The sequence below is a fragment of the Ursus maritimus genome, unplaced genomic scaffold, assembly GCF_017311325.1.
Source record: "Ursus maritimus isolate PB19 unplaced genomic scaffold, ASM1731132v1 scaffold_15, whole genome shotgun sequence".
NCBI classification, from domain to species: domain Eukaryota; kingdom Metazoa; phylum Chordata; class Mammalia; order Carnivora; family Ursidae; genus Ursus; species Ursus maritimus.
Window position 1 is genome coordinate 24489902 of NW_024423897.1, and position 26126 is coordinate 24516027.

The 26126-nt window shown below is 46.9% G+C and overlaps 1 long non-coding RNA gene across 5 annotated transcripts; it reads right to left on the reverse strand.

Moving 5' to 3' along the window:
• Window positions 1-11510: 11510 nt before the first annotated feature.
• On the reverse strand, window positions 11511-26099 carry LOC103664621. 5 transcript variants are annotated; one of them, XR_005834857.1, is made up of 6 exons: window positions 25973-26099; window positions 25489-25682; window positions 24683-24785; window positions 21688-21806; window positions 15944-16046; window positions 11511-13654 (listed from the first exon to the last, which is right to left on the reverse strand). It is a non-coding gene; the product is annotated as an uncharacterized LOC103664621 (long non-coding RNA). The 5 variants fall into 5 exon arrangements; XR_005834854.1 differs by lacking the exon at window positions 21688-21806 and having other exon boundaries at window positions 25973-26092; XR_005834858.1 differs by lacking the exons at window positions 11511-13654; window positions 21688-21806 and adding an exon at window positions 14949-15797 and having other exon boundaries at window positions 25973-26093.
• Between the last annotated feature and the right edge of the window lie 27 nt (window positions 26100-26126).

Genomic DNA, 26126 nt, shown 5'->3' on the forward strand with positions numbered 1-26126 from the left:
TTTTGCATTACTGTGAGGACCAAATGAGTTAATATATAGGGTTAGAACAGTGACTAGAAGAGTGACTTACACTTCAGTCCCCCTGGGTCATCTATGACTGTGGCTAAGAATGTCTACATGCTAGGAGATGTTGTAATTGAAGGAAATATCAGAAGTAGAAATGTTTTGCAGTTTGCAAATTACTTTTTATATCTATTTTCTCATTTGAATTCTTGCCTCAGTCCTGCAAGGTGGTCATAGAGGACACAGAGGCTCAACTAGCCCCAGACCACACAATTCGTAAACAGCAGTGGTGAATCTTGAACCCAGAACTTAGGAGCTTTCCAAGGTACGCTGAGTGGTATGGACAGAGAGGTGGTGAGTGCAGGCATGGGCTGGCCTGAGCAGCTGGATAATGCACTGGATAACACAACCCTTTGCTATCTGTGATTTGAAGTCATCCTCAGGAAGTGATTTACCCGATGCTGCAATGCAAGGAGCATTCTCTGTACTTCAGGGAGCTGACATCTAGGGGCATGAGGCACCATGTTCTGCTGCCATCTGTTGTGGTGCTCATGGGCTTGATGTTTGCTGTAGCCATGGTGTTTGATCTTTGGGGATATTGCTCAGTGTTCATAAGTCTACAAAAAGAGTCTCATTAACTCGGTAGCACGAACAGGTTGCAAATACAAAATGACCTGGGCATAGAACACAATCCCTAAGTCAAATTCACCTTTGTCATCTCTCTTTTTTTACGAATCTGAATGCAGCTCATTAATGTCATTTCATTTACACATAGTATCTGGAGTCTTTCAGCAAGCAGGTGTAACACAAGTTAGAGCCAAGAACTCAGGTACCTGACACAGATTTGGTGTTTGGTTTTTGTTTTGAGGACCAGATTGATTTTCCTTTAGGCCACATGAGGGCAAATAGACTTAAAACACCAAAGGCGGCTAATATGCCCTGATTGGGCCTTGAATTTGGGATGAGGAAAGGGGAAAGTTGCTTGTAGAGAAGGTCTGAAAGCTGCGTGCCAACAGGAAGTGTAGCAGAGTCTCCACATAGAGAAGCTGTCCTTCCTTCCTTCCCTGTTCACACATGCTGCTCCATCCACCGAGAGGTGGGGTCCATTTCCCTTCCACTTGAGTATGAGTCAGCCTTGTAACTTACTTTGGCCAATAGAATGGGCTAAAGAACACGTAGCCAATTCTAGACCTATCTTTAAGGAACTCAACATCTTTTACTTTCCCTCAGGAAGCCAGATGCCATGCTGTAAAGAAATGGTCTAGACCAGCACAGGAGGAGTGATTGTGGGGAAAGAAGCCACATGAAGGAGCACGGAGGTCTTCCAACGTTGTATGTGGTCGCCTGTCTTGTATGTGTGAGTGAAGCCCTCTCGGAAGCCCAACATGGCTGCCACCTAGAGGCAGCTGAGTCAGTGACAGAAGCCAATGCCTTGCGGAGTTGAGCGGCCCAAGCAAGTCCTAACTCAGTATCAGACTCACAGGATTGTGAGAAAGAATAAATAATTGTTGTTTTAGCCAGTGAGTGCGGAGGCGGTTTGTTACAAGGCAATAGATCTTCTTGAAACGTGAAGTATCCCTCAGTTGCCCCTGAAGGGAAGTCAACCTGGTCTATATACTTGACATGAATTCCAGAATGATGATGACACTGGAAAGTTAACCAACACAAGAAAACGTTACAGAAGGATAGGCATACTTTCAAAGATGGAGCCTTAAGGATAATAGCCTCTGTCCATGTTTCTCTTCTGAAATAGTATCTTCTGATGATTGGATAATGGCATTTGCTGAGTCTACTGAAGTGAATCCAAAATCTTCACTCAATTCCATTTAAAAAGTACTGACTGAGCCCCTTCTTTGCAGCAGATTATCTCATGGGAGCTGGAGGCTCAGTACTGGACATGAGAGACAGAGCTTCTGCTCTGATGGAGCATAGATTCCACAGGGGAACCTGAGGAGAAATGACAAACACAGTGTCATAGAAGGTACAGGGAGAAAAAGTGGGAAGATTTCTGTGAGGAAGCCCAGTCTAGGTTGGTACTGGATGAGGAGTGGAATCTAGCCAGGTCCAAGGGCAAAGGGAGGTGAAGGGGCAGGGGAGGGCCAGGCAGGGGTAGCAAGAGCAACAGAGACTGTCACTCAGGTGAGAAAGAGTGGGGCCCGAATCTCCAGAGCAGAATCTGTTGTCACACAGACTCGCACAGGTTGGACTGCACTGGGCAGCCATTTCCAGGTACTTCTTGTTCTCACTCTCATTCCAGAATCAAGGCCCATTCAGGAGCTTGAAACAGTTGTGTGGCTGTTCCTTTCTTTCTAGTTCAGTCCTCTTTCCCTTCCAGATGTAGGTTCTGTTCTGCTTCTCTCATCTCAGGAGACTTGGTTTGTCCATTCAGGTGGTGTCCCATGGGCTCTGTCTGCAGCGACACTATGAGCAGCTTATTCTTTGGCCCTGGTACTTAAACTTCCATTGTTTCCTTGAGCTCCTGAGCTCCGTCTCCTTCATGAATCAGCACAAATGGATTCATTCTCATTCTCTCTTTATCTCTCTCATTCCCTTCACACACACACACACACACACACACACACACACACACACTGGTCTCAGCAGTCTCTTTTCAAGTGAAGAGTTCATGCTCTCTCTTTTTCTTTGTAAACTGCTACAGTTCTCCTCTGGAAAGGTTACAGCGCTCTGGAATTTGTTTTCTCCCAGAGTCATCAAACATGGACTCTACCACTTATCCAAGATTATGAATCAATAGGTCACCTTTCTTATCTAAGATTCAGTTTCATCACCTAAAACTGGTAAAATAATAATAATAATAATAATACCTGCCCCTCAGAGATTTTGTGAGGAATAAATGGATTTATACTCATGAAAATAGTATTCATTACTCTTCCTGGGCAGGGAATCCAAAGTCGCCTGTGTCTGATGACAGCATGAATCATGATATTGGAAAGGTTAAAACAACAACTGCGAGAAAACACATCAGCCAAGTGGAAGCTGCTGGTCCCTGTGAAAGGCAGCTTCAGCCTTAGGCAACCATTCTAGATTACTTAGTGAGCATCTAAGTGATGGGACCACTGGCCAGTATGCTCACTGGGTGGTCAGAACAGCATTGCACAGACGGTGGGAACTTAACAAATCCATTCCGCGCCTGTGGCTGTTGATGATGGAGGCGATGATGATGGCCGTATCAAAGGTCAGCATGCGTAGGAAGATTGGTGCATGGAACTGCTGCTGACAATTGCAAAGATTTCCCCATTTTTGTAATGATGCTCTCTGAGGTCTTCTCATATCTAGATTCACTGATGACTGGGCAATTATTTTCCACAGATCTGGTTTTACCCTTTGGCTTTCCAATTTGCTGCCTGGCTGCAGAACTAATCAGCGGGTATTTGCAGTGGAGTCTTGCTGCTTGGCTGAACCCTGGGCCTGACAGCTGTGTCTGGGGGCCACGGGCAATTAACCACACAGCTTTCTTTCAATGAACCAATTTTCCAGGGACTCGTGATGGGCTGATGTCTTCTGAAATAATCTTGTGGGTTTGGACAGAGGACGATGGGCCACATTTCATGATTCAAGACACATGACCACCTTGACTGTACAGTCAAAGCTCCAGGCAATGATCAGAAGACTTTTGGGGGAAAGCTAGGGGAAACAGGATAGTCACCGCATCAAGTGATACAAACCTGCGGTCTTTTAGACATCTCTGGTGGCAGTTAAAGCTCCTGGAGAAAGTTTATTGAGCTTTCCATGCTGCCAGGGGACAATTTAGTAAGCTACTGCCATGTTTCAATAAATTAACTCACGTTCTGGTGACGATTCACATCTGGAAACCCGTTGGATTCCTGTCTTATTTTAAAGTAACCTGTACTGCCACAGACCGAAAAATTATCCTCTATTTTTTTTTCCTGGGCATCTGGGATCTGACATGTGATTCCCAGTGCTTAATACTGCCCCTCCCACCTCTTTCCCCCCTGTTGGGCTTTCCAGTCTCTGGGAGATGAAGCTGCTTGGTGTCTTGACCAACAGGGTGGTCTAGGAGTCAGAGGCAAGGCTTATGTTCCAGGTCCGCAGCGTTGCCTTGGGTGACTGCCCACCTGGCCCCTCTGTGCCCAAGGTTGGTTCAAAGTCCCCTTCTCTTACGCTGTATGTTAACTAGCTGGAATTTAAATAAAACCTTGAAAAGGGAAAAAACAAAACAAAACAAGGTCCCCTTCTCCTCTCTTGACTGCTTGCCCTTGGCAATCTCACAGCTAAAGCTATTAGTCTGCATCAATAATTCAACATGCCTTCAACTAATGTTTAGTGACTGCGCACCACGTGCCAGGCAGTGTTCTTAATGCTTGCCGAAACACACACACACAGCCTCTACTGTCAGGAGATGGACAATAAACAATTAACAGTAATTTAGTAAGCAGAGAAAATATGCAGAATGTCAGAGGGTGATAAGCCCTGGGGAGGAAAAAAAATAAAAAAACAGGGCAAGGAGAGTTGGTCAGGGGTGGGGTTACTGTCACTTGAAAGTGAGGGGTTGCAGGAGGCCTTACAGAGAAAATGATGTTTGAGCAGAGTCCTCCAGTAGAGAAGGGAGTGAACCACAGGGGTGAGTGGAACAGAGGCTCTCACAGGAGAAGCAGCCCGGGCAGAGGCCCAGGGTGCGGGTGGGACTTGCGGTGCAGGCTGGAGGCTGGTGTTGCTGGGGCTGGGTCAGCAAAGCAGGCGGCGGTGGAGGGTGAGGTCTGAGGATGCTGCCGGGGCTGCTACCCATCATGTGGGGCCCAGCAGGCTTCTGTGAGGACTTGGGCTTTTACTCAGAGTGTGGAGGGAGGCCATGGCCCGGCTTTTGCTGAGGAGCAAACCGAATGCCATGTTAGAAGGATGACGTTGCCTGCTGTGTTGAACACAGGTGGGGGGCAAGGGGGGGGGGCAAACACAGCAGCAGCCAAACCAGTTAAGAAGCAACCACGATAATCAGGACGGAAAGCATTGGTGGCTCGGACCAGGTGGTGTGGTATGAGAGGGAGTGAAATTCTGGATGATGTTTAGGTCACGGCCAACAGGATGGCCAGAACAATTTCCAAATACACATTTCCAGTTGGTGTGCCTCCCGGCCTCCAGTCCCGAGATTTTGAGCTGGGACTGGACAACTCCGTCTGGGTGTCGTTGTAGCGCTCCAAGTGTATCACGCCCCTCCCCCCCCCCCCCCCCACTCTAACCGCCTCGCCTCTGAACAGCTTTTTGCCCTGGACGTAGACTCTTAGAATCACGTGAAACTCTTCCCCACTCTCACATGTACTAGTTGAGAATTCTAGATTTTTTCGGCATTGCCATTTGAATCCACACTTCCCTTCCAGCCCTACTGCCATAACCGTAGGCAGACTTCCTATCTCCCTCTGGAAGGTATAATTCCACACATACTGAGTGCCAGTGATGGGCAAGGCCCTGCTGGAAATGCCGGGAGAAGTTGGATGTGATCCCAGCCCTCCAGGTGGCTGGCTGATAAAGAGAGGAGACCCCAGCGAGATGGGAAGCCTCCAGCTGGTCACGCAGCAGCACCGCAAGGCTTAGAGCCCAGGCCCCTGATAGAACAGGGGAGGGGCCGGTGCTCACACCACCCACGAAGCTGAGCTGGCAGAGGAGGGCTGGAGCCACGTCTCATCACTACTCTGCCCCAGCGCTGGCTGAGTGCTTGCTTGGCCTGCAGCTTCAAATCCCACAGACATTACCCCAGAAAGACAGGCCTCATTGTAGTGAAAGGAGCATAATCTTTGGATCACATACTCAGAGCTTGAATCTCAGTTCTACCACCCATTCGCTCCAGGCCTTCGATGAGTTGCTTAATTCTCTCCAAGCAAGATTCTTGGAGCTTAAAGATAATAAATATAAAGGGGCTTGCACAGAGTCAGCATCGGATAAACAATGACAAATATCAGATGCCAATTTTTCCCCCTTCTGATTAACCTTTACAATACTACTAGATTCATTTTCCTAAAACACAGCTCTTGGCTTGTTACATGGCTTGCAGGATCATTTACCTTTAAAAAAAAAAACAAACCCTGAGAGGGGTTTAATACGTGTGTATGTGTTTTAATATTTATTATTGGAGTATAGTTGACACACAATGTTGTATTAGTCTCAGGTGTACAACATGGGGATTTGCCCATCTGTACAGTACTCAGTGTCCCCAGGATAAGTATAGTCATCATCTGTCACCCTACAAATTATTACAATATTATCAACTATATTCCCTATGCTGTATTTTTCATCTTCGTGACTTTTTTATGGTACACACACGTACACACGCACAGTGGAATATTACTCAACCATAAAAATGAATGAAATTTTGCCATTTGCAACACCATGGATGGTTTCATGCTGAGGGTTTCATGCTGAATGAAATAAGTCAGTTAGAGAAAGACAAACACCATAAGATTTCACTGGTATGTGGAATCTAAAAAAAACCCAAAATAACAAACAAAAAACACGGACTCATAAATAGAGGATGGGGGACTGGGCAGACTAGGTGGAGATTAAGAAGGACAAATGTCCAGTATGGGCGTGTTTTTAAACTTGAATCCATATTTCAAGTCTTTGACATATGGAGAGGAGGAAGATGGCAGAGGAGTAGGGGACCCTATTTCAACCGGTCCCCTGGATTTAGCTGGATATCAACCAGACCATCCTGAACACCCACGAAATCAAGTCTGTGACATCCTCAAGCCTTTTCACTAATAGAAATCTCCTTCTTTTCCTTTAAAGACAAGCAAATGGAAGGAAACTTTCTTCATCTTCTTATTTCTCTTTAGACAACTCAGTAAATTTGGAAACATTAATTATGTGCCCAACATCTTCCTGGGCTGGGCAACAGAAATTCCAAAGATAGAATATTTGTTCCTTATTTTCAGGGGTCTTATAGTCCCGTGGGGAAAGCTGGATTTGTATATGAAACAATTAGAGCAATATAATGGCAGAAGAAAATTTAAGAAACGAAATGATCATTTGGAAAAATAAAAGAAAGCTCCATGGAAACCACGGACCTCACACTAGATTGGGCGAGTTGGAAGGTGGGGACAGGAAATTCCAATCGGGATCAATGCCCCTCTGTTCTGTTCTCTTTAACTCTCTGTCACGGTCTACTTCCCTACTGTATGTCTCATTCTGAAAATGCTGCGTGAACACTGATACAGTTTCTTGAATTTGAAAATCCACTCTAGAGCCTTCAGACACTCTCTCCTGCAGGACGCCTCCACGGCACCTCGTTCAGGAATCCTAGCCTTCTCTCGCATCTACTACTAGTCCCCGCTGAGATAGGACCAGCCTCGGGCAGACAAACCTGAGAAGGAAGCTGAGGTCACATAGCAGCTTTTCTTCTCTCTGGGAGTTTTCAAACCCCCAAGCAAAGAAAAGTTTTCCCCATGGAAACCGGACAGTTTCGATTTCCAGTTTAAAGTCAGAAGGCTCCTATTATGCAATTTGTTCCCACTATATTTCTCACTTGCCATTGGAATGTTGATCTTAAGCAACTGTCTCTTCTACAAAAATACACAGGACATCTTTTAACACAATATCTCTTTTTATTTCATTTGGCTGGGTAAAGGCAGCTTTGTAAAAGAGAATTTAGAACTTGTCAACTGAATCTTGGTTAATCCCACTTGAGTCTAAGGAGACTAGATTACAGTCTCCCTTCCGTTTCCTAGAAGTGAGACCTAAACTCAGTTTTATTTCATAGAACTCGTTGGACATAGATTGCGTCCGAAGACAGCACTTCAACGTAGCAGGAAGTTCTTTTCTTGAAACCTGATGGCGCCCTCAAGTGGCACATCCCATTTCAGGATCCTAAGTCTAACGACAGCCCTTTCGGAAGTTTTGTTTCTTAGAAATTGGAGAGATTATTTTTCTAGTGATCAAAGCTAACGGTTAGGTTTATTAACTTTTAAGATGACTATCCAAATTCTCCCTTATTAGCCTTTGATCCCTGGAGCACTTGAGATATGCCTCGCTACCTGCTGCCGTCAGAAAAAAACGTTTGGAGACATCCCCGGATGTTACAGAGCATGGCTGACGGGGCCGCTGAACATTCTCGTGGAAAGGGTGAATTTGCTCTTATACCTAGAGATTCATGCTGAGTTGATGTTTGAGTAACATATTTTACCCGAAAAAAATAAGTAAATGCTTTGAAACTGAGCATGGTGCGGACCTCTTCCTCCCACATGTCGAGTCTCCAGAAGCCACCGTGATTTATACTTGACAAGGTAGTAAACAGTGCTTCATTCTTTGGTTTCCTCAGAAGTATCAGTGGTCAAGTTACTGGTGGGATGAAGGAACCACTCTGGTCATTATTTTTTAAGGCTGACTGAACATAAAATCTTTGAAGAATTCGAAGTTGTTGGATTCCGAGCTTCCCCCAGGTTGGCAAACCGTTCACCAGACCTCTTCACAACCCCCGCACAGTAGGAATGCGGCAGCTGATATGAGACTCGGGAAGCCAAGGTCCGTGGCTGGACAGTTCAACTGCTGTTGCATGGGTGTTTTATTAGTCACCTGAATGAAACAATCAGCCCTCTAGAGGCTGGGAAGCACAGCACCCCGCCTCCCTCATTCTAGCAGGCTGAGTGGTTTGATCAGAGGTACACCAGAAGCCTAGCTTGGCGTATTTGGACATGGTCTGGGTACTGGGAGAGCAAATTGCTTCACCCAACATCAGTCAGAAAAGAACCGAGCATGAGTCTCAGGCTTACACTTTCCCAATAATTTCGGCGTTTTATACAGACTTCACATAAGGATCAAAGCCATTATCTAAGAGCCTAAAAACTACAGAAATAAGAAAGAAAAGCTCTAATGATGTCCCTTCACTGTTTTGAGAATGGAGGGTCAATTTCAAGAGGGTGTCATAGAGATGTACTGGCAAGTAAGGAGGTTCGTTGGTTTCACAGACCCCAGAAGGAGGTTGCTGTTGTTGCTAAGCTCATTAACATTCCTAGGAGAGCAATGAAGGTACCACTCTTCTGGTTTGGGGAGTACAAGTCCCCACACTGACTTGGTATGTTTAGTTGGCACAAAAGAGAAAGAGTTCCCTGGTTGTCATGCTCCGTCTTCAGGAAAGGGAACCTTTGTATCTTTCTCTTGCCACACAAAGCTGTTCCCATAAAGTTAACAAACTGGGGGATTAAAGGAGCCTCATGCCCAATGCTGTCACATAAATTTGTGTGCATGGGGGAGGGGACAGTACCTGTCCAGGGTAGGACACCCCTTGCGGCTCTTCCACTGGCGGTTGAGCAGACAGTGGGGAAAAGACTGAGACCTGGGGACACCCTTTGGATTTAGGATCCTGAGATTCACAATGGCCACTGGAGGGCGCCCCTGGGACTTAGTCTCAGGATGAATCCCTTCCCAGCAACGCCCACGGCACTTCTAACCATACAGGTGCAGCTCCAGATGTATTCACAGGGTTTCTCAGCATCAGCACTATTACTCTTTTGGACCGGATCACCTCTGTGGTGAGGGGGCTGCCCCAAGCAAGTGTAGCATGCCTAGCAGCATATCTGGCCTCTAACCACAAAATGCTGGTAGACCTGCCACCTCTCCCACCAGTCAAGGCAAAAAATTTCCCCAGACCTTGCCAAATGTGACCGGGGGACAAAATCACCCTCACCTGACAACCCTATGTGGATTGAATGTCGGGTCTAGGCATCAGTAGTCCATTGTTCTAAGGCTCAAATTCACTTTCCCCAAACTCTTATTTAGTCTGGGGTCAATGGACAACTCTGCATTAAAAAGACACAAAAGTTGTTTTGGTCCCCATCCGCAGTCATTGCCCAGTTAAACCCCAGACGCGGAGCTCCCAGGCTGATATGACATAGGTGTTTATTCCACTTGCTGTCTCTGCACCTGCCTGTGCTCTCTCTTCAGAGCCTCTTCCTCCAGCTCTGCCAAAAAGTGCAGCCTTCCAGGAGGTGAGGCATTTCGTACACTGAATTACACCAAGCTTTTTCTTCATCTGGACTACTTCATCACACTATCACACTGAGGAGCACGTGCGTCTAAACTGAGGGAATTGCCGGAAACAGGGTGGGGTTTAAATGATCTCTAAAAGCAGAATTCCAGGCACCACGGAATCTGTAAAACAGGGATATTAATAGTATTTATCTTATAAAGGTATAATGTGGATTAAATGAGTAAAACACTTACAGCAGTGTTTGTTAAAAAGCAAACACTCTCAAAATACTAATGTTTGTGGTTATGATTAGTAATTATTTTTATCAACCCAAGAGACATGTTGGGAAGAGAGGTAGAGTTTACAGCCTGAACCAACTTCCCATTAAACTATTCTTGTCTCCACGACCTGACCTGCATGCCTTTTCTAGACACCTGGAATAGACCCATGCAGATAGCAGAGCTCAATGTGGAAAAATTCATCCACCCTGAAATCACCCCCTTTGAAATCACTTTTTAATATTCCACCTGGAGTCCAGAAATCATTGAATAAGTGAGGGAGTAAACTATAGAGAGAATGGACACGAATATTTGTGAAGCGTCTACCCTGTGCGAGGTGCCGTGAGGCTATCTAAATACTAGATCTACTCTAACTGTGCTTTATAATGATGATGCGGGCACTCAAATCATCAGGACGCAACAGAGCTCAGGCCAGTGGGGGAGTGGGTAAGGTGTACGGTGTGGCGTGACGAGGAGGGACAGGTGACCCACACACAGCGGTTTGCTGGGAGGGCATGTGCCTGGGTGGGGGAGGAATGTTCTGAGCCTTTATTTTGGGGCCCTGCAGTGTGTGTTACCAGGAAGCCACTGCCCCTCAATCACAGAGTCTATGCTTGGCGCGCGGGGCGGGGCCGGGGGGGGGGTCACTCATGTGCCATTCGCACCGCAGCATTTGTGGGATCTGAAACCCCAAACTCACACAAAGAGCCTTTTCTGAACCTTCCAGTCATGCGGCCAGCACTCATGTTCTCTATGGTTTCTGGAAAATGCTCCGTGGAGAGTAAATGAACTAAGTCACGAGTTTTGCTGAGCCAGAGAAATAGGAGCCTCGCAAAAGTGCACACTTTGCCTAATTTCCTCTGTCCCTTCCCATTCAGGCCGAGAAGTGTGTGGAAGATCTGTGTGTGTGTGTGTGCGGGTGTGCATGCATGTGTGTGTATGAGAGAGAGAGACAGAGAGGGGAAGGGGAAGGAGAGAGTTATGAGTGCGAGGGAAATAGAAATAGAAACGGAGAAATTGATGGCTAGTGCTTTACACTGGAAGGAAGGTGAAAGCTACCCATGAGCGAAGGGCACTGGGGTTTCACTCCTGGCAAGTAGCGGCAGAGTCAATGATATATCGTCTTTAGATTAGTTTACTTTAAAATAATTTGTATGAACTATACTTTTTAAAAGATTTTTTATTTATTCATTTGAGAGACAGAGAGTGAGCAACAGCACAAGCAGGGGTCGGGGGTTAGAGGGAGAGGGAGAAGGAGACTCCCTGCTGAGCGGGGAACCCAACGCCGGGCCCGATCTTAGGACCCTGGGATCGTGACCTGAGTTGGGGGCAGACACTGAACTGACTGAGCCACCCAGGAGCCCCTAAACTATAATTTTTGTGTACAAGTTCAGTCCACGCTTCCTCCTAGAGGTGGCGAGGAATTTTTGAAAATCACAGGGTTATTAGTTATGCAGAATGCTAAACAGAAATCTAAACCCCAGGAGTCGATTTCAGGGCACTTAAAATATTCTTATTGAAATAAAACCTAAAAGAAGCATGTTAATTAGTTTAAGGGATGTCAGATGATTATAAGTATTCAGTTTGGTGGTGTGAGATAGAGTTCGATTTCGATTCTCTGTAAGACTCACTGCCCTTGAATGAATGGTATTTAAAATTCTGCAAAGCCCAGGATTTTAATAATTGGTTTCCAGATCTAAAATCCCTTTGGACCTGCTTCTGCTGGCTACAAGGAGGACGTTAACACTGGGCTTAACTATGAAGATGGGCGCCCACTCACTCATGTGAAGGCAAGTGTGTGACATGGGCAGATATGGGGCCTCTTCTCCCCCACACAGGAGAGGGGACTGAAATGGGACTTCGGGTGGAATTTGTCCCTCTCATTGTTCCACCGCCTGGTAGTGGGTTATGGTGAAGGTGGTGTCTTCCAACCCTGCCCCCCACCCACTTCGAATCACCAAAAGATCAGTTCCAGTATTGACCAAAAAAGCACCAGACATGTGCTGATGGTCAAAGAAACTTAGGCTGGTTTGCAACAGTGTAAGCAGACCTTTGACGGCAGTTCAGGGGACGGGGAACTGGTCAAGACCTCTCACTTGAAAGTCTCTTTTGGGAAACCAGGCTTCGTGAAGAGGGGGAGACACAGGGTTCCCCCACGTTCTGTGGAATGAGTAATGGAGTGAGTCACCACCGGGAGGATCTCTCCAATCCCCAAAGTTTCAATGAGGAGGCACAGAGCAACAGTCCCCCAGAACACACACCGTGGCTGGGTCACAGTTGTTTCCTGAATACCGCTCCATCAGGCGACATTTTCCAAGCCCGTGCCTGCGGCCGCTCTCACAAACTGCCTGGCTCGGTGCCAAGGGTATGGGAGCCAGGGTGGCATGGCACCTAAGGGCCTTGGCTTTAGAGAGACTTGGCTTTTGGTCCCGACTCTCTCACTGGTAGACGGGGAGGAGATTCATCACTCATCCCATGGGTTCTTTAGTCACATTTCCCTCTAGATATGTGTCTTTCTCTCTTGTGACGTAAAAACAGAAGCTGTCGCCCAGTTCCTTAATAGGAAGGAGAGATGGTGGGGTTAGAGGCTAGAGGGAATGCAGAGAAATGCAGATACATCGTGATGCTGTCACCTGGAATGCCACCTCTCGGTTTCAGCAACTCTTCGGGCAACTGTGAGGCCTACAAGGGACTTCTGGGCAGCTTGTGCTGAGGGGCTCACCGGGAATCTAATCGTGGCTAAAGGAAGAGTCTCCCACCGCCTTGAGTCTCCAGAGCTGACTCTGAGAGGAAACAGAAGAAGGTCCCCACGGGCCCCTATCTGTTTTCACCTTTCTTCCATCATTTTAAGGTCTGGCTCCCAAATGCTCTGGGAGAAGAGTCCTTGAAGTGGCCAACGGTGATTTCTACTTCCGGGTGGGAAATCTCGGACTATCTTCAGCATCGGCTTTCATTAGGAGAAGTCATGAAGACAGCAGAGGAACAGAAAGGCCCCAGGGCAGCAAGGGCAGGGCTGGCAAAATGGGGTGTTAGGAGGTACACCTCACTGACGTCTAAGTTTTTTCCGGGGCCTCTAAATTCTGCTGCAGAAGGAATTCCTGGTTCTCAAGTATTCTCCCACGAAATCAACAAACAACTGGCAACTTCAAGTTGAAAAAAAAAAATACTTCAAATTCATTCCTTCACCAAATATTGATAGAACACCTGCTATGTGTCAGCCACTGTTCCAGCCCCTAGGGGTATGTCGGCAGAGATGACGGTGACGAGCATGGGGGCAGCAGCAGAGATGGAGTGAGGCAGGCCGACTTGGGTCATGTTTAGGAGAGATGCCGAACTTGCGATGTGAGGAGAAGAGACGAATGAAGGTTGATTCCTAAGGTTGGACTTGAACCACGGGGTCCCCATGTGGTTTTAGACACAGAGATGAGGGAGGACCAGGCTGGGGGGGCAGAAATGAAGGGTTCTACTTTTGTCACATTAATTTTGAAATGTCTATTTGACCTCTGAGAGAGGAGGCAAGTAAGCTTTCCTAGGTAGCCCCGGGCTGCTCTCACAAAATGCCATAGACTGGGTGGCTTACATGACACACGTGTATTTCTCAGAGCTCCAAAGGCTGGGAAGTCCAAGTTCAAGGCGCAAGCAGATCCGGAGCCTGGCGAGGGCTCGCTTTCTGGTTTACAGATAGCCCTCTTCTATCCTCACACGGCCGAGAGCAGAGACAGGAAGACGAGCTCTCAGGTCTCTTTCATAAGAGCACTAATCCCATCATAAGGGCTCTGCTCTCCTGACCTAATCACCTCCCAAAGGTCCCATCTCCTAACACCATCACGTTGGGGAGTAGGATTTCAACACACGGATTGGGGGGAGGTCACAAACATTCAGTCCTTGACAAGGCTTTTGGCAACACGAGTAAGGCTGAAACCCAGGGGGTACATCAGAACTAGAGATACGAATTTGGGAGTCATTTCCATGTACTACTTCAAACCAGGGGATGGGAAAGAGTTTGCAGACGGAGAAGAACGGAGGAGGCAGGGCCGAGCTCTGGGGCTCTGCAGCGGGCAGAGATTGCTTGGAGCACCAGGAGCCAGCAAAGGAGCCGTGCAGGTGCAGGGACTGAGGCGGCCCCCAAGCCAGGAGCTTGTGCTGGATGGAAGCCAGGAAAGGTAAATGCTTCAAGGAGGGAGGAGTCAACTTGAACGCTACGGGTGGGATGTTATGAGAACAGAGACATGCCATCGGATATGGTGACCAGAGACTGTGATGCAAACACATGTTGGGGAGTTGGGATGAGAGACCAGGGGAGAGTTGGCCATAAAGAGTTTCCTTTCTCTGTTATAGGAAGGAAGGTGTGTTCGACTATAGAAACGTGATGAAATTTGGAGTCAGAAGACTGAACCCTAGGATTAAGACTCATCGGCTGGATGATTTTGAGCAAATACTGTTCCACATCTCAGCGTCGATCTGCAACGTCGGTTTGACAATAATGCCTGCTCCCCAGGGTTCTGGTTTTTGTTTTTAAATATTAATATAGTTTTTTATACCCTTGATCACAGAAACTGAGCATAGCTTTCCTGCCCAACAGATTTTCCGAGTGGGAAAGAGGCAACTCACCTACTCATATCTTAAGAATCAAGATTCAGTTACTCTCTTAGAATATCTCCCCAATTTGCCCATGAGAACTTACCAAAATTCCATGAAAACAGTCACTCTGTTAATATTCTTAGTAACCTATTCATTTATTTATTTATTCATTCATTCAACACATCGTCATTAAAAACCCATTATGGCCCAAGCATGGTTATAGATACTGGAGCGAGTGCAATGACCAAACCAAGTCCCTGCCCCATGGAGTCCACATTCTAGCGTGGGAACACAGACAATAACTAAGCACGCGTGGACAGCAGGTGCAGTAATAGACGCTACGGAGGGAAGCAGAGCAGGTTAAGAGGAATGGGAGTTACTTTCCAAAGGTGACCAATTAAAGGACATTTCAGCAGAGACCGGTAGGCATGAGAATGCAGAAGTGTCACGAGCAGAGGAAACTGGGAGTATCAAGCCCCTGAGGAGGGAATGTACTAGTCAGGTGGTTGTGTAGTGTGGAGTCAGCCTTTCCTTATCACTCCGCTCCAGACATAGCTGGCGTCTTGCTGTTCCTTAGAGCTCTGGGTTTCACAAACTGCTACTTAGAGAAAGGAAATAACGTTTAGTAAAATGATAGGTTGCTGAGGTTTGACTAGGAAGCATTGTAATCTCTTTAAAAAGCACACAATTGCCACTCCTTCCATGTGGCCTTTTCATGTTTGCTAATTTAGGGCCTACTATATTGCCCATCCTCTGGCGATCCCTAGATTTCCCCTCTAGCCCAAGGCCCCTCCGTCTCCGTCTGTGTATCACAGAAATCCCACACCCCTCCTTTGGCATAAGGCCGCTCTCGGGTGGTGGTAGTTGGGGTCTGTCTTCGGTTGTAAAACAGTCTGTAACTTTGATGTGTTAAGGATCTGGGCTGTGGTGTTCGCTGAACTTCTAGGCACTTCCCTCCTTCCTTCCCCTCAGTGCAGTCCTCACATAAATTCTGAGGCCATCTTCTTTGCCACAGAGGAATAAACAAGAGAGAAGGGTGGAGGGTCAGAGGTGAGCACAGGTCATATGGGCCTCAGAAGCCTTTGTAAGGATGCTGGCTTTTTCCCTGAGAAATCCCTAAAATCGTAAACTTTTCTTGTCTCCTTACCTGTAGGTCACAGAAGCAGCATTGATCGATGTTATTGTCCCCATGCTGCCCAATTGTCAGAACTTTCGGGTCTCATGAAAAGCCAGCCTTCTACTCCACCTACCTAGAACAATGCCAACACTGGATCAACATTATACTTTACCTCCTCTGTGTCTGATGCAGGAGTCTGCACGACAGGAGAAAAGAACACGGTTGTCAGGCTAATGAAAGACCAATCTCTCTCTCTCTCAAATATACAGTCACTGTATACTTTACTGATCCAACTGGGACACTATAGAGATTGAATGCTTACTATGAATAATTACACCATGACAATAGACACAAACCAGTCCTGTCTTGGACACACCAGGAGTAATGTCAATGTGCATACAAATAATTTTACATAACCAAAGGGAGATAGGAAAGCTGAAGGGACTCCATTTTAGAAAGGTTCCACCTCTGCTATTTTCCTGCTAGACCCTATTTAGTCATGTTCTATATTTTTCCTTGCATCTGAGTAAAAACCACTATGTTCCCACTCAAAGGAGGAAGCAAGAAAGTGAATCATTCTCTGAGTGTCTCCGAGGCCCCAAACACCTAATAACATCTAAGAAGAGCTGGATCCCAAACATGTTCCAGAACATTTGCCTTGAACACACCCTGGCTGACACTGGCATCAGTGACTCCTACCTTCAATGATTTATAAAATAACACCTAGTGTGCACCTGTCACTCTCCCCTGATGAGACCCGACTCTGGATTTCTGAAGGAACATGTGCCCTGGACCCCTTTCCAATATAAACCTCTAGCCCCAAGCAATGAAGAGACTCTCCTTTCCTTTCCGAGTCTCCCAGGTACCCCGTGTGCTATTCTCTGTCTGTCACTCAAGCTATTTAATATACTGTGTTTTCACGTTTTTTTGCTCAAGTTTGATTTCTATCCTGTGCAAACCCAGGGAACCTCTTGGCTGGTCCTGTGGGAGCCCCCTCAGGGTCCTCAGCCCCAGCCTGTCTACATCAAAAGGAAGGGGAAGAAGGATCACACCAAGGACAATTCTAAGTCTTTCCGGCCCATGTGGACCCACCTATACTTAGCAGACACCTTTCATCCCATTTCATAGAGAAAACTGGGGCTCAATTTTCTGTGTTCTGACTTATACACTTGCTATATGTCCCAGTTCATCCTCCCCGCCTCTCCTCTCGTTCCAGACCAATGTGAACTTGTGTCTGGACCCCATTTCCTCCTGCCTCTTCCAGGGCCTACTTCTAGCGTCCCTCTTCTAGGATGGTCCATCTCTCCTTCTTTCCCCACCTAAAAGCAAGCTTGAATTCTAAAACTCCCTTTCCTGATATTATGTCCCCCTTATTCTTCATCTCACTTCATTCCTCCTCTTCGATCCAAACACTTGAAGCACCATCCACACATGATGTCCCTTCTTTGTGTCCCACCCACTTTCGGCACTAACATTGCTGTCTCCCACTAAGTTATTAGAGCTATGTGCATCAAAATTAGCTTTATCCAAGTGGCCAAAACCAGTGGACGGTTTTCATCTTTATCTTACTTGACTTTTTTTTTCTTTTTCGCTGCCTTTAGCCCAGTTGAGCATTTGTAATCAACACTCTGGATTTCTTCAACCCCCATGCAACTAGAAACCCCCGGTCTCTTGGCCTCTCTCTCAGGTGGCTCCTATGTGGTCTCCTCCAGAGTCACCTTCACCAGTACCTTACGGATGAACTAATACCAGAGGAAGACAGAAAATACTTGGCCATTTCTACTTCCTGAAGGTGGCGCCAGAGACACAAGATCACAGGCAGGTGGGCTGAGACGGGGCTGTGCAAAAGTTGCTGCTGCTCCTTATTTCTGCCTTGAAAATACTCAATACTCAGGGCTCTCTATCTGGAGGAGCCGCGTGGCCGAGGGGTCTCCTTAGGGCATGTTTATCTTTCCAGGCTCACCAGTTGGGGGTGGAGGTGGGACTGAGTCATATGTATAACTTGCCTAAGGGGGAGGCCAAGCGCAGCAGTAAGTAGTCTTTGGAAAGCATAGTTCAACAATTTAAAAATCAATTTTTTTTGTCCTGAGATAGCCCAAAATGGTTGCTCGTGGTTTCTTATGTTTCTTTAACTAGGGTTACCAGAACCCAGCTTTGTATTAGAAATGCAAGCTTGGCAGAAATGTGTCTTCCCTAATGAGGCCTGGTGCCTACTGGTATTGCGTCTGAGTCCCTGGGGCTGGTCAGTGGGTGGTGGTGGCACTCTCTGATTTCCCAGTTGCTGAGAAGTCCACAGGCCTCCTGTGGACATACTAAGTGGCCATAAACTACCCCGGAGCTTGGGGACTCAGCACAGGGCTTCCACACGGGGCCTAACTCTACAGGGGCCCTGAGGGTGGGTTTGTGGGGAGAGATTCCCACTTAGAGCTGTCCACGGGGACCCCTTGTCACTCAGGGGGTGACTTTATATCAAAGCCTGTGGCCTGATGGAGCCTTGGTTCTGAATGAAGCCAGGCAGAAAATGGTACAGTTGGAAACGGAGGATTCACCACTTGTGGGAAGGTTACAAGAATTCCATTGTGGCTACAGATAAGAGCCAGCTTTGTGTGCTCTGTGCTGCTGAAAAGCCTCCGTAAGAGTGGATTTGTTCAAGGCAACATGGAATGTCCAAGCTGGCAGGGACCTCCCAGACCAGCTAACCCAACCTTCTCATTCTTTTAAATATGGGTTTCAAAATGCAGACTATGGTGGGACCCCCATAATGGCATCCAGTCACATGATCTCAAAAATTCTTTTTCCCATCCCTTCAATGTTAAGCTATTTGTTACCAACAGCAAAACAAACAAGGATAGTCAGGTAAAACATGGAGATTTTCGAAGCTAAATTCTTCACACTGACTGCTTCCGGGACGACCCTCATTTCTTTATCAACCCATGGCCAACTGACTTCTGCCCTCAGTCTCTATAAAAACAGTTCTCAAGGGCTTTGGGTCCCCCTTCCTCTTGGGTTCTTATGCCATTTCCACTGACCCATTCTTCAAAGTCTAGCTTGAACATTGAAGAGGGCCCCCGCGCCCCTCATATCCATCATATATAGTCTTTTGTTCTAGTTAAAACCCCCTTTGTGGGGTTCTATTCCTGGCAAGCAAACTAGTACGGGGGGGGGGTAATATTTTTTAAATGAAACAAATCCCTGCATCCTTCCACACCCATCTATTTCCTTGTTCCCTTGATCTTCGCACATCTTTGAACAGAATCTTTCAAGGAAGGGATCACTCACTTTGCTTAAGGGCAGGGATAGTGAGCAGTCCAAAATGCTGCCTCCCACCCAGTGCCAAGCATATTATGTAGATGGCCTCATCTCACCTCAAAACATCCATACGGAGGTAGATAGGACACCATGTCCATTTTTCAGATGATAAAGCAGAGGCACGTAGGTTAAATAGCTTGCCTTACTGAGCACTGGAACTGGGATTCGAACCTCTCACCACTCACCCAGTCAGAGGCGATAGAGCCTACATGAAAAGCTGCCTCCACAAATCATGGGGCTGTTACCAAACTGCTGCTCAGCTGTGCTATCCCCCACCCTCCCCCTCCTTACAGTTACTACTTAAACTTGAGTCTGGGGGTTCTTTGACGTCCTGAGGAAAAGGGGGCTGAATGAGCCTAGGTTTCTGACAGACTGGACCAAATCCAGTCTCCCAGGTTCCAAGCCTCCCCCTGCCAACCACCCGCAAATATGCCTCAGCATCCACATTAATAGCTGTGGGTTCTCTTCTGATGTAGAATCTGCCAGAAAGTGTTTATCTTTCTACAATCAAGGAAGAGCAAAAAACATCTGCCTTTTCCCACTTGGAGAAATTTCCCCTTTTCTACTGAGAACAGCTATCTTGAAACAGTTAGCTCGGGCTAGGCTGAGCGCTCCCCTGGCCTGAGTGGAGACTGCGTGCGCTCCAGGCCACGGTGGTATGTGAGTGTGGCATTAGCTGTGTGGGTTTTGCAAGGTAAGAAGGAACCTCTTGGTTGTTGGAGATAGTTGGTTTGGCTGGAATCATTCTGCTCCCCCTGCTCAGTGGTTCTGCTCTTTGAGAAATTCAGAATCCTTGACAGAGGCCCTTACTTTCCTCAGGTAGCTTTCTAGAACTCAGAGAATGTAATCTCTGCAGCAAACTCCAACGAGGTTGCATTTGCCCTTTCTTCTTTTTTTCTGTTGACTTCCCAGGAGATTTCAAGCATCGAGAGCTGTTCTTTTGAAGACTGGTGTTTCCAAAGTTAGCACTGACTTCTCAGAGTTCGCCTCATTTCCAGATATCAACCCCGCTGAGGTCACAGCCATTGCCTCAAAGAAACTGGTACAAATTAATCACCTTTAAACTAATCTCAGAGTAGGTTACGTTCCATGAGAGTTCTTAGCACTCCTGGACAGGCTCCTTGATATGGCAAATACAAATCCCAGTCTACACCTCAGATTTGCAAGAATGGTAACATTATTTTTCAATAATCAAACTCATGATTTCATATCCTATTCTGCTGAGTGGCTAAACGCCATCTTGGTCTATACAGTGCTCTTTCTCAACACCCAACTGGCTTAGAGGAATAGGGTTTCCTGCCTTGGGGGACAGGATGATCGGGGGGAACGGCCAGAACAGTGACATTAGTGGATCCCAAAGAAGGGCGGGGCCCCGTGGAAGCAGTGCAATCCCTACATGGAGATTTATGGGCCTCAGGAAGATGGTAAGACACCAGGACAGAAAATGTCTGTGGTGAGTTTTGGCAGCCAAGGCCTTTACCCAGCCTCACAAAGAGTTCTACCCCAGATTGGCTGAGAACATTCCGAGTGGCTTGGAAGAAATAGAAAAGTTTCTGACAGAGCCATTCATGTGGGAATGAGATTGTCTCTGTGGAGTCTGTATGGACTGACATCCAAAGTCCACATGGGGTAAGGAATGTCTCAGAAGTCGCCCCCACAAGAGCACTAAGGAGCAGATAACCACCATGGCTCTTTTCTCAGTCTTCCCTGATGTCCTGGCACTACGTAAGTCCCACAGAGTGTCAACACAACGTGGGGAGGGCGATGCGGGAGCAAAAACCTCAGTTGACTGAGAAAATTTTGCATCCACCACAGCAAATTGGGAGGTCAAAACGGAAAGCAAGTTGAGTTTGGGAAAAATATAGAAAAATTATTATTCATGCACCCCTGAGTTCGTGAAGCTAGAGTTGTGTACTAGCTCTAGTAAAGTGTGGATTTATCAAAAGAGCTCCGAAGAATGTCATGGAAACAAAATTCCAGAGGTGTATCTGGGCTTCGAGAAAGCCACCAGCAGCTGCTGCCTGAGGCTCTGACTGTCCCTCACAACCAGTTTTTCTCTGGGACATGGTGCCAATCTCCTCTTGCAAAGACTGAGACGGAGGCAGGTGGTTTTCTTTCCTGACTCACAGTCCCTGTTCCTCCATAACGTTGGTGGACATGGGTCTTTGCTTGGTGCTCATGAAGAAGCCATCTCCACGTGACCTACTGGCCCCATGACTGCCACAAACTCATTGTGTTCTTAGTGCCTCTTGGTTGAAAGTTTTGAAAGGGTATCACCTTTGACATTCTTGTGTGCCCTTTAGATCAGGAACCCACCCTGGTTCCATTCTGTGGGGTCAGAGGGCGAGGAGTCAAGTAAATCAGACAGGACTGCTCAAACCAGTCATGTCATCAAGGTATATGGGTTAGAAACTTTAAGAGAACAGGATCTTGGGCCCAGAAGCCTGGCCCAGTCTCTAATTTACCTTTGTTAAAATTACTGCTACATGGGTCTTATACCCTTCTCTATGTTGTCACATCCTTGAAGGTAGAAGCTCAAATTCATTTCTGTAGGCACCGTGACATCTTCGTGTGCCTCTTGCATCTGGGAGAGAGAGTTCAGTGAATACTGCATGAGTGCACATCTCTCTACTCTTATCCCTTCATTTCTCTATATTCATTCTCTTTTCTTTATACCTTAATTTCTGAGCAAACAGTCTTCAAGTTAAAACCCAAATAGAATAATTCTTGCTGCTGAGGCATACCAGGTGAGTGCCAGCCACAATGACTGGATTCGAGTGTGACCCTCATGCAGGTGGATTTTCTGACCAGACACTAAAGAAACATCCCCAGCGTCACCATATTTACATCTGGGCTTTCCCTAACAACTGAGCATCTGAATTTCTCATTATTTTAGAGCTGTCTTAACTGCTATGGAAATTGGAGGGAGACCACATTCAATGTTTGAAGCATGTAAGTGATAGATTACAACTAATTTAAAGAAGAGGAGCAAGTGGCTCTACAGGAAGAGAGCTCCTACTCTCATCTTGACGCTTTGAGCGATTTTTCCAAATTAAAGCTTCAAGTTTATCAGCAACCATGGCCTTGGTTTGAATAACGAAATTCAAATATTTCAAGTTTCTCTGTGAGCTAATTAAAAGAGCTCTGTTTAAATGGCAGGGCTGTCCTGATGCCGATGATGACAAATGAGAATCATAAAATTTTGAGCCTGGAGGGAGCTTACAGATCATGGAATCCAATCCTCTCATTTAGTAGGGAAGGACAGAGAAGCAGCTGCAAGGTGTGTCATTCCTCACACTTCTAGAGCCAGAGCTACAACTCCCACCCACGGGGCCCAGGGTTCTTCTACCTCAAAAAAATCAGAACTACTATGGGCAGTGGGGTAGTGCTAGAAATTAGGAACATGGTATGATTTGTGATTTATAATAAGAAAGAAATACTTTGTCTTCATTTTTTGCTTGTCCTAAAACCCTTGGAAGTTCCTAGACTAGGAGAATGATAAAAAGTATCTTTTGTTATGTTAATGAGGTGATATCTGGAAAGCCCCAGGTAACCTAAAGATAGTGGCTGGTTGCCAGAGGAACCAATTATGTGATTAGAAGGTAGGAACTTTAAGTCCCATCCCCAGATCTCGAGGGAGGGAGAGGGGCTAGAGGTTGAGTTCAATCACTAATGGCCAATGATTTAATCAATCATGCTTATGTAATGAAGCCTCCATGGAAACCCAAATGGAAGGGTTTGGAGAGTTTCCAGGGTGGTGAACTGGAACGTTTCCATGTGCTACTGGGAGGTGGGGCCCTAAGCTCCACCAGGACAGAGAAGCCCCTTTGTTTTTGACCTTGCCCTATATATCCCTTCACCTGGGGCTTGATTCCTGTAACAGTTTCAAGTTCACGTTGATTCCTGTAACTGTTTCAAGTTCACGTTGATTCCTACAAGTTGATTCTTTCAAGTTCTCTCTATGTGGCTGGGGTACAGGGGTGCCAGACCAGGTTCAGCCACTCAAGGCTGACAAAATCTAGAAGGCAGAGAGATGAGTGGTGGTGAAACCAGAAAGTAATTTATTTCGGTGAGGCCAACACCGGAAAGACAGTGTCCCAAATTAGTGTCCCAAAGATGATCTCCAAGTGCTGAAAATACTTCCAGGTTTATGTGAGGAAAACATGGGACAAAGGTCGGGTGGGTTTGTGCAGGTGGGCGGTAAAGGTCAGGTCAATCATTGTCTTGGCATCAATCACAAGGAGTCTTGCTGGCTCAGGGCAGTCCTTACTGTGTGAGGGGGTAGTTTCGTTGCCATCAGGGGATACTTTGCCCACAGGGTCTTTGGAAAGGAGACCTTCATCAGTTAGAAAGTTTGAGGTCAAAATGGAGGTAGTTGAAGTCCTCTTTCATCTGCACTAATTAAAACAGCTCCTTCATATCCTTTAACGTCCTTTGTCATCGAACAGGTTCAGGACAGGCTCTTCTCTCCCCTCAACCCCCAGAATGTGCCATTTGGGCATGCGGATCATTTTGAATTGAAGGCACTTAAGATCCTGCAGGTTCAAGAGAAACTTCTGCCCCTCACTTAACCACACAGAAGAATTTAAGTTGGGGATTTAGATATTCAGAATACGAGTTACTAACAGATATAAATTTTACCCGAGTCACCCATCTGTACAGTAGGGCAAACATTTAATTACCAAACATCTGCTCTTCTTGTCACCTTGTGAAATGCATGCAATGCATTTGTTTCCTCCGAAATCCCAGATCCTCACCCCCTTCTCCTTAGTTCAGAATGACATATATAAACTTCATTTTGTCTGACTGTCTTTGAAATTTCTATGTCTATGTGGACCCCCATATTTATGCCTGCTAAATTTGAATTTCTCTTGTTAATCTGTCTCATGTCAATTTGATTCTTAGTCCAGTTAGAAGGACCTTTGAGGGAACAGAAATTCTCGCTCCCCAACATAATAAACCAGTATGTAGCGAGTAAACTGGTTTCCCGAGTCCTGTGAACCACTCTAGCAAATTAGCTGATCCCAAGTAGGGAGTCGTGGGAGCCTCTGATTTATACCCAGTCAGTCAGAAGGCCTCGTAGCAATCTGGACCTGTGATTAACATCTGCGGCGGGGGGCAGTCTTGTGTGACTGAGCCCTTAACCTGTGGAATCTCATGTGCCAGAACTGAGTCCAGTTGTACCCAGCTGGTGTCAGGGTATTGCTTGATGGTGGGAAAAAGCCACACATTGGAACTGGTATCAAAATCGTTATGTGGATAACATGAGTAGTCTTGAACGGTATATATGGCTAAGCTCATGGAAGGAAAATAAGACAGTCCTCCATCCTGAAGGAAAGATAAAAGATGACTCATTTTTAGGAGTCTGTGTCTCTCCAGGGATGCTCAGAAACCAGCCAGAGAAGCCCCACAGCCCCGACTGGAATCCCAGATACAATGAGAGTGCCAGGGATTCCTTACCAGGTACCAGGCATCGTGCTCAACAAGCACTCCTCCTGAGCTAGCCGAACCACACAACCCACCTCTTGGGATCAGCGTTATCTTCATTTCTCAGAGGAGGAGCCTACAATTAAGACAAATGAGAGATGTGCTCAAGGTTACATACCAACGTCACTCACTAGTACCCAAGCTATCTGCACTCAGTTCTCTTAAAGTGCCAGGCCTGTGTTCTTAACCAGAGGTGACATGTGACTAAGCCTCCTTGGTGCACAGTGGGGCCTCTCTGGGGAATCCGGTTCTGCACCGCTCATATTTTCAATTTATGTGTGTACCTGAGGCTGCCAGGAGAAATTTCGCATGCCTGGACAAGTCTGAGCTAAACTGGCCTTCCGGCCCCAGGCGAACGTACATGACAAGCTGCATCCCCAACTCTTCTGTAGGACAGAGCCAGCCAGTGGTGGCGGGCAGGAAAGGGGCAAGAAGTGGGAGCAATTCCCCTAGGGAAGTAGGGTGACGCTGCCAGGGGGGCTGCTGAGCAGGTGACACATGTCCGCTCAAGAGTAAAACAAATTACAGATTGCTAACAAAAAGGCCAAAATTGGATTCTATGCTTAAAAAAAACCCCACAAAACTTTATTACAGAACTAAAAGAGGAAAGGAAGGGGATATGACATTATCCTTAATTTTATTAGGAACACAATGTCACTAGCATTGATTGCCCCTATAGCACATTCGTTAGCATTTTGTCAAACACCAATGTTGCAGAGAACACAGCCAGGGAAACTGACAGGAAAGAGAGGTTGAGCTGGAAGGCCCTTGGCTCTTACTGGTCAAATCCTGTCCTTGTCAGATCCTGGTCAAGTCCATTTTACTGGAACCCTCACACCTGGGTGGAGGCTCTTCTTCCCTAGGAGCATGTGGCCCAGATCTGAAGGTGAGTTTTTGCACACGACTCTTGGGCCTCGATTAATTCTCTGATAGCGGCTCCAAAAAATTCAATGGAAAAACTTGAGGGACGGTCCTTTAAATACAAATGAGGTTCACATTTAATAAGGAACGATTATGTCACCTTATTACCTCCCACTCTAAGTCACTCATCCGACACGCACTTGCTGGTGCCAACGCGCCAGGTATACAGTGGAGATACAGCAGTCCGCAGAACAGACCCCTGCGCTCCAGGAGCTCCGTCAGTCCGGGGGAGCTAGCCCACCTCCTCCATTAGTCCTTCCCCAGCCTCCCTTTGTCACCACCTCCTGCTAGCCCGTTTCACCCTACCACACCTGTCGCCCGGCTGGGCGGGGGGCCACGTACCCTCTGTCGTCGGCGCCTCTTTGGGCGCCGGGCCCCCTGCCGGCCCGGTTCGGTTTCGCCAGCGGCTTGGAGAAGGCCCCGGCCGGCGCTGGCGCTAGCGGCGCGCAGCAGCTGCAGGTCGCAAATGGCTCTCCCCGCCCCGGCCCAGCCCCCT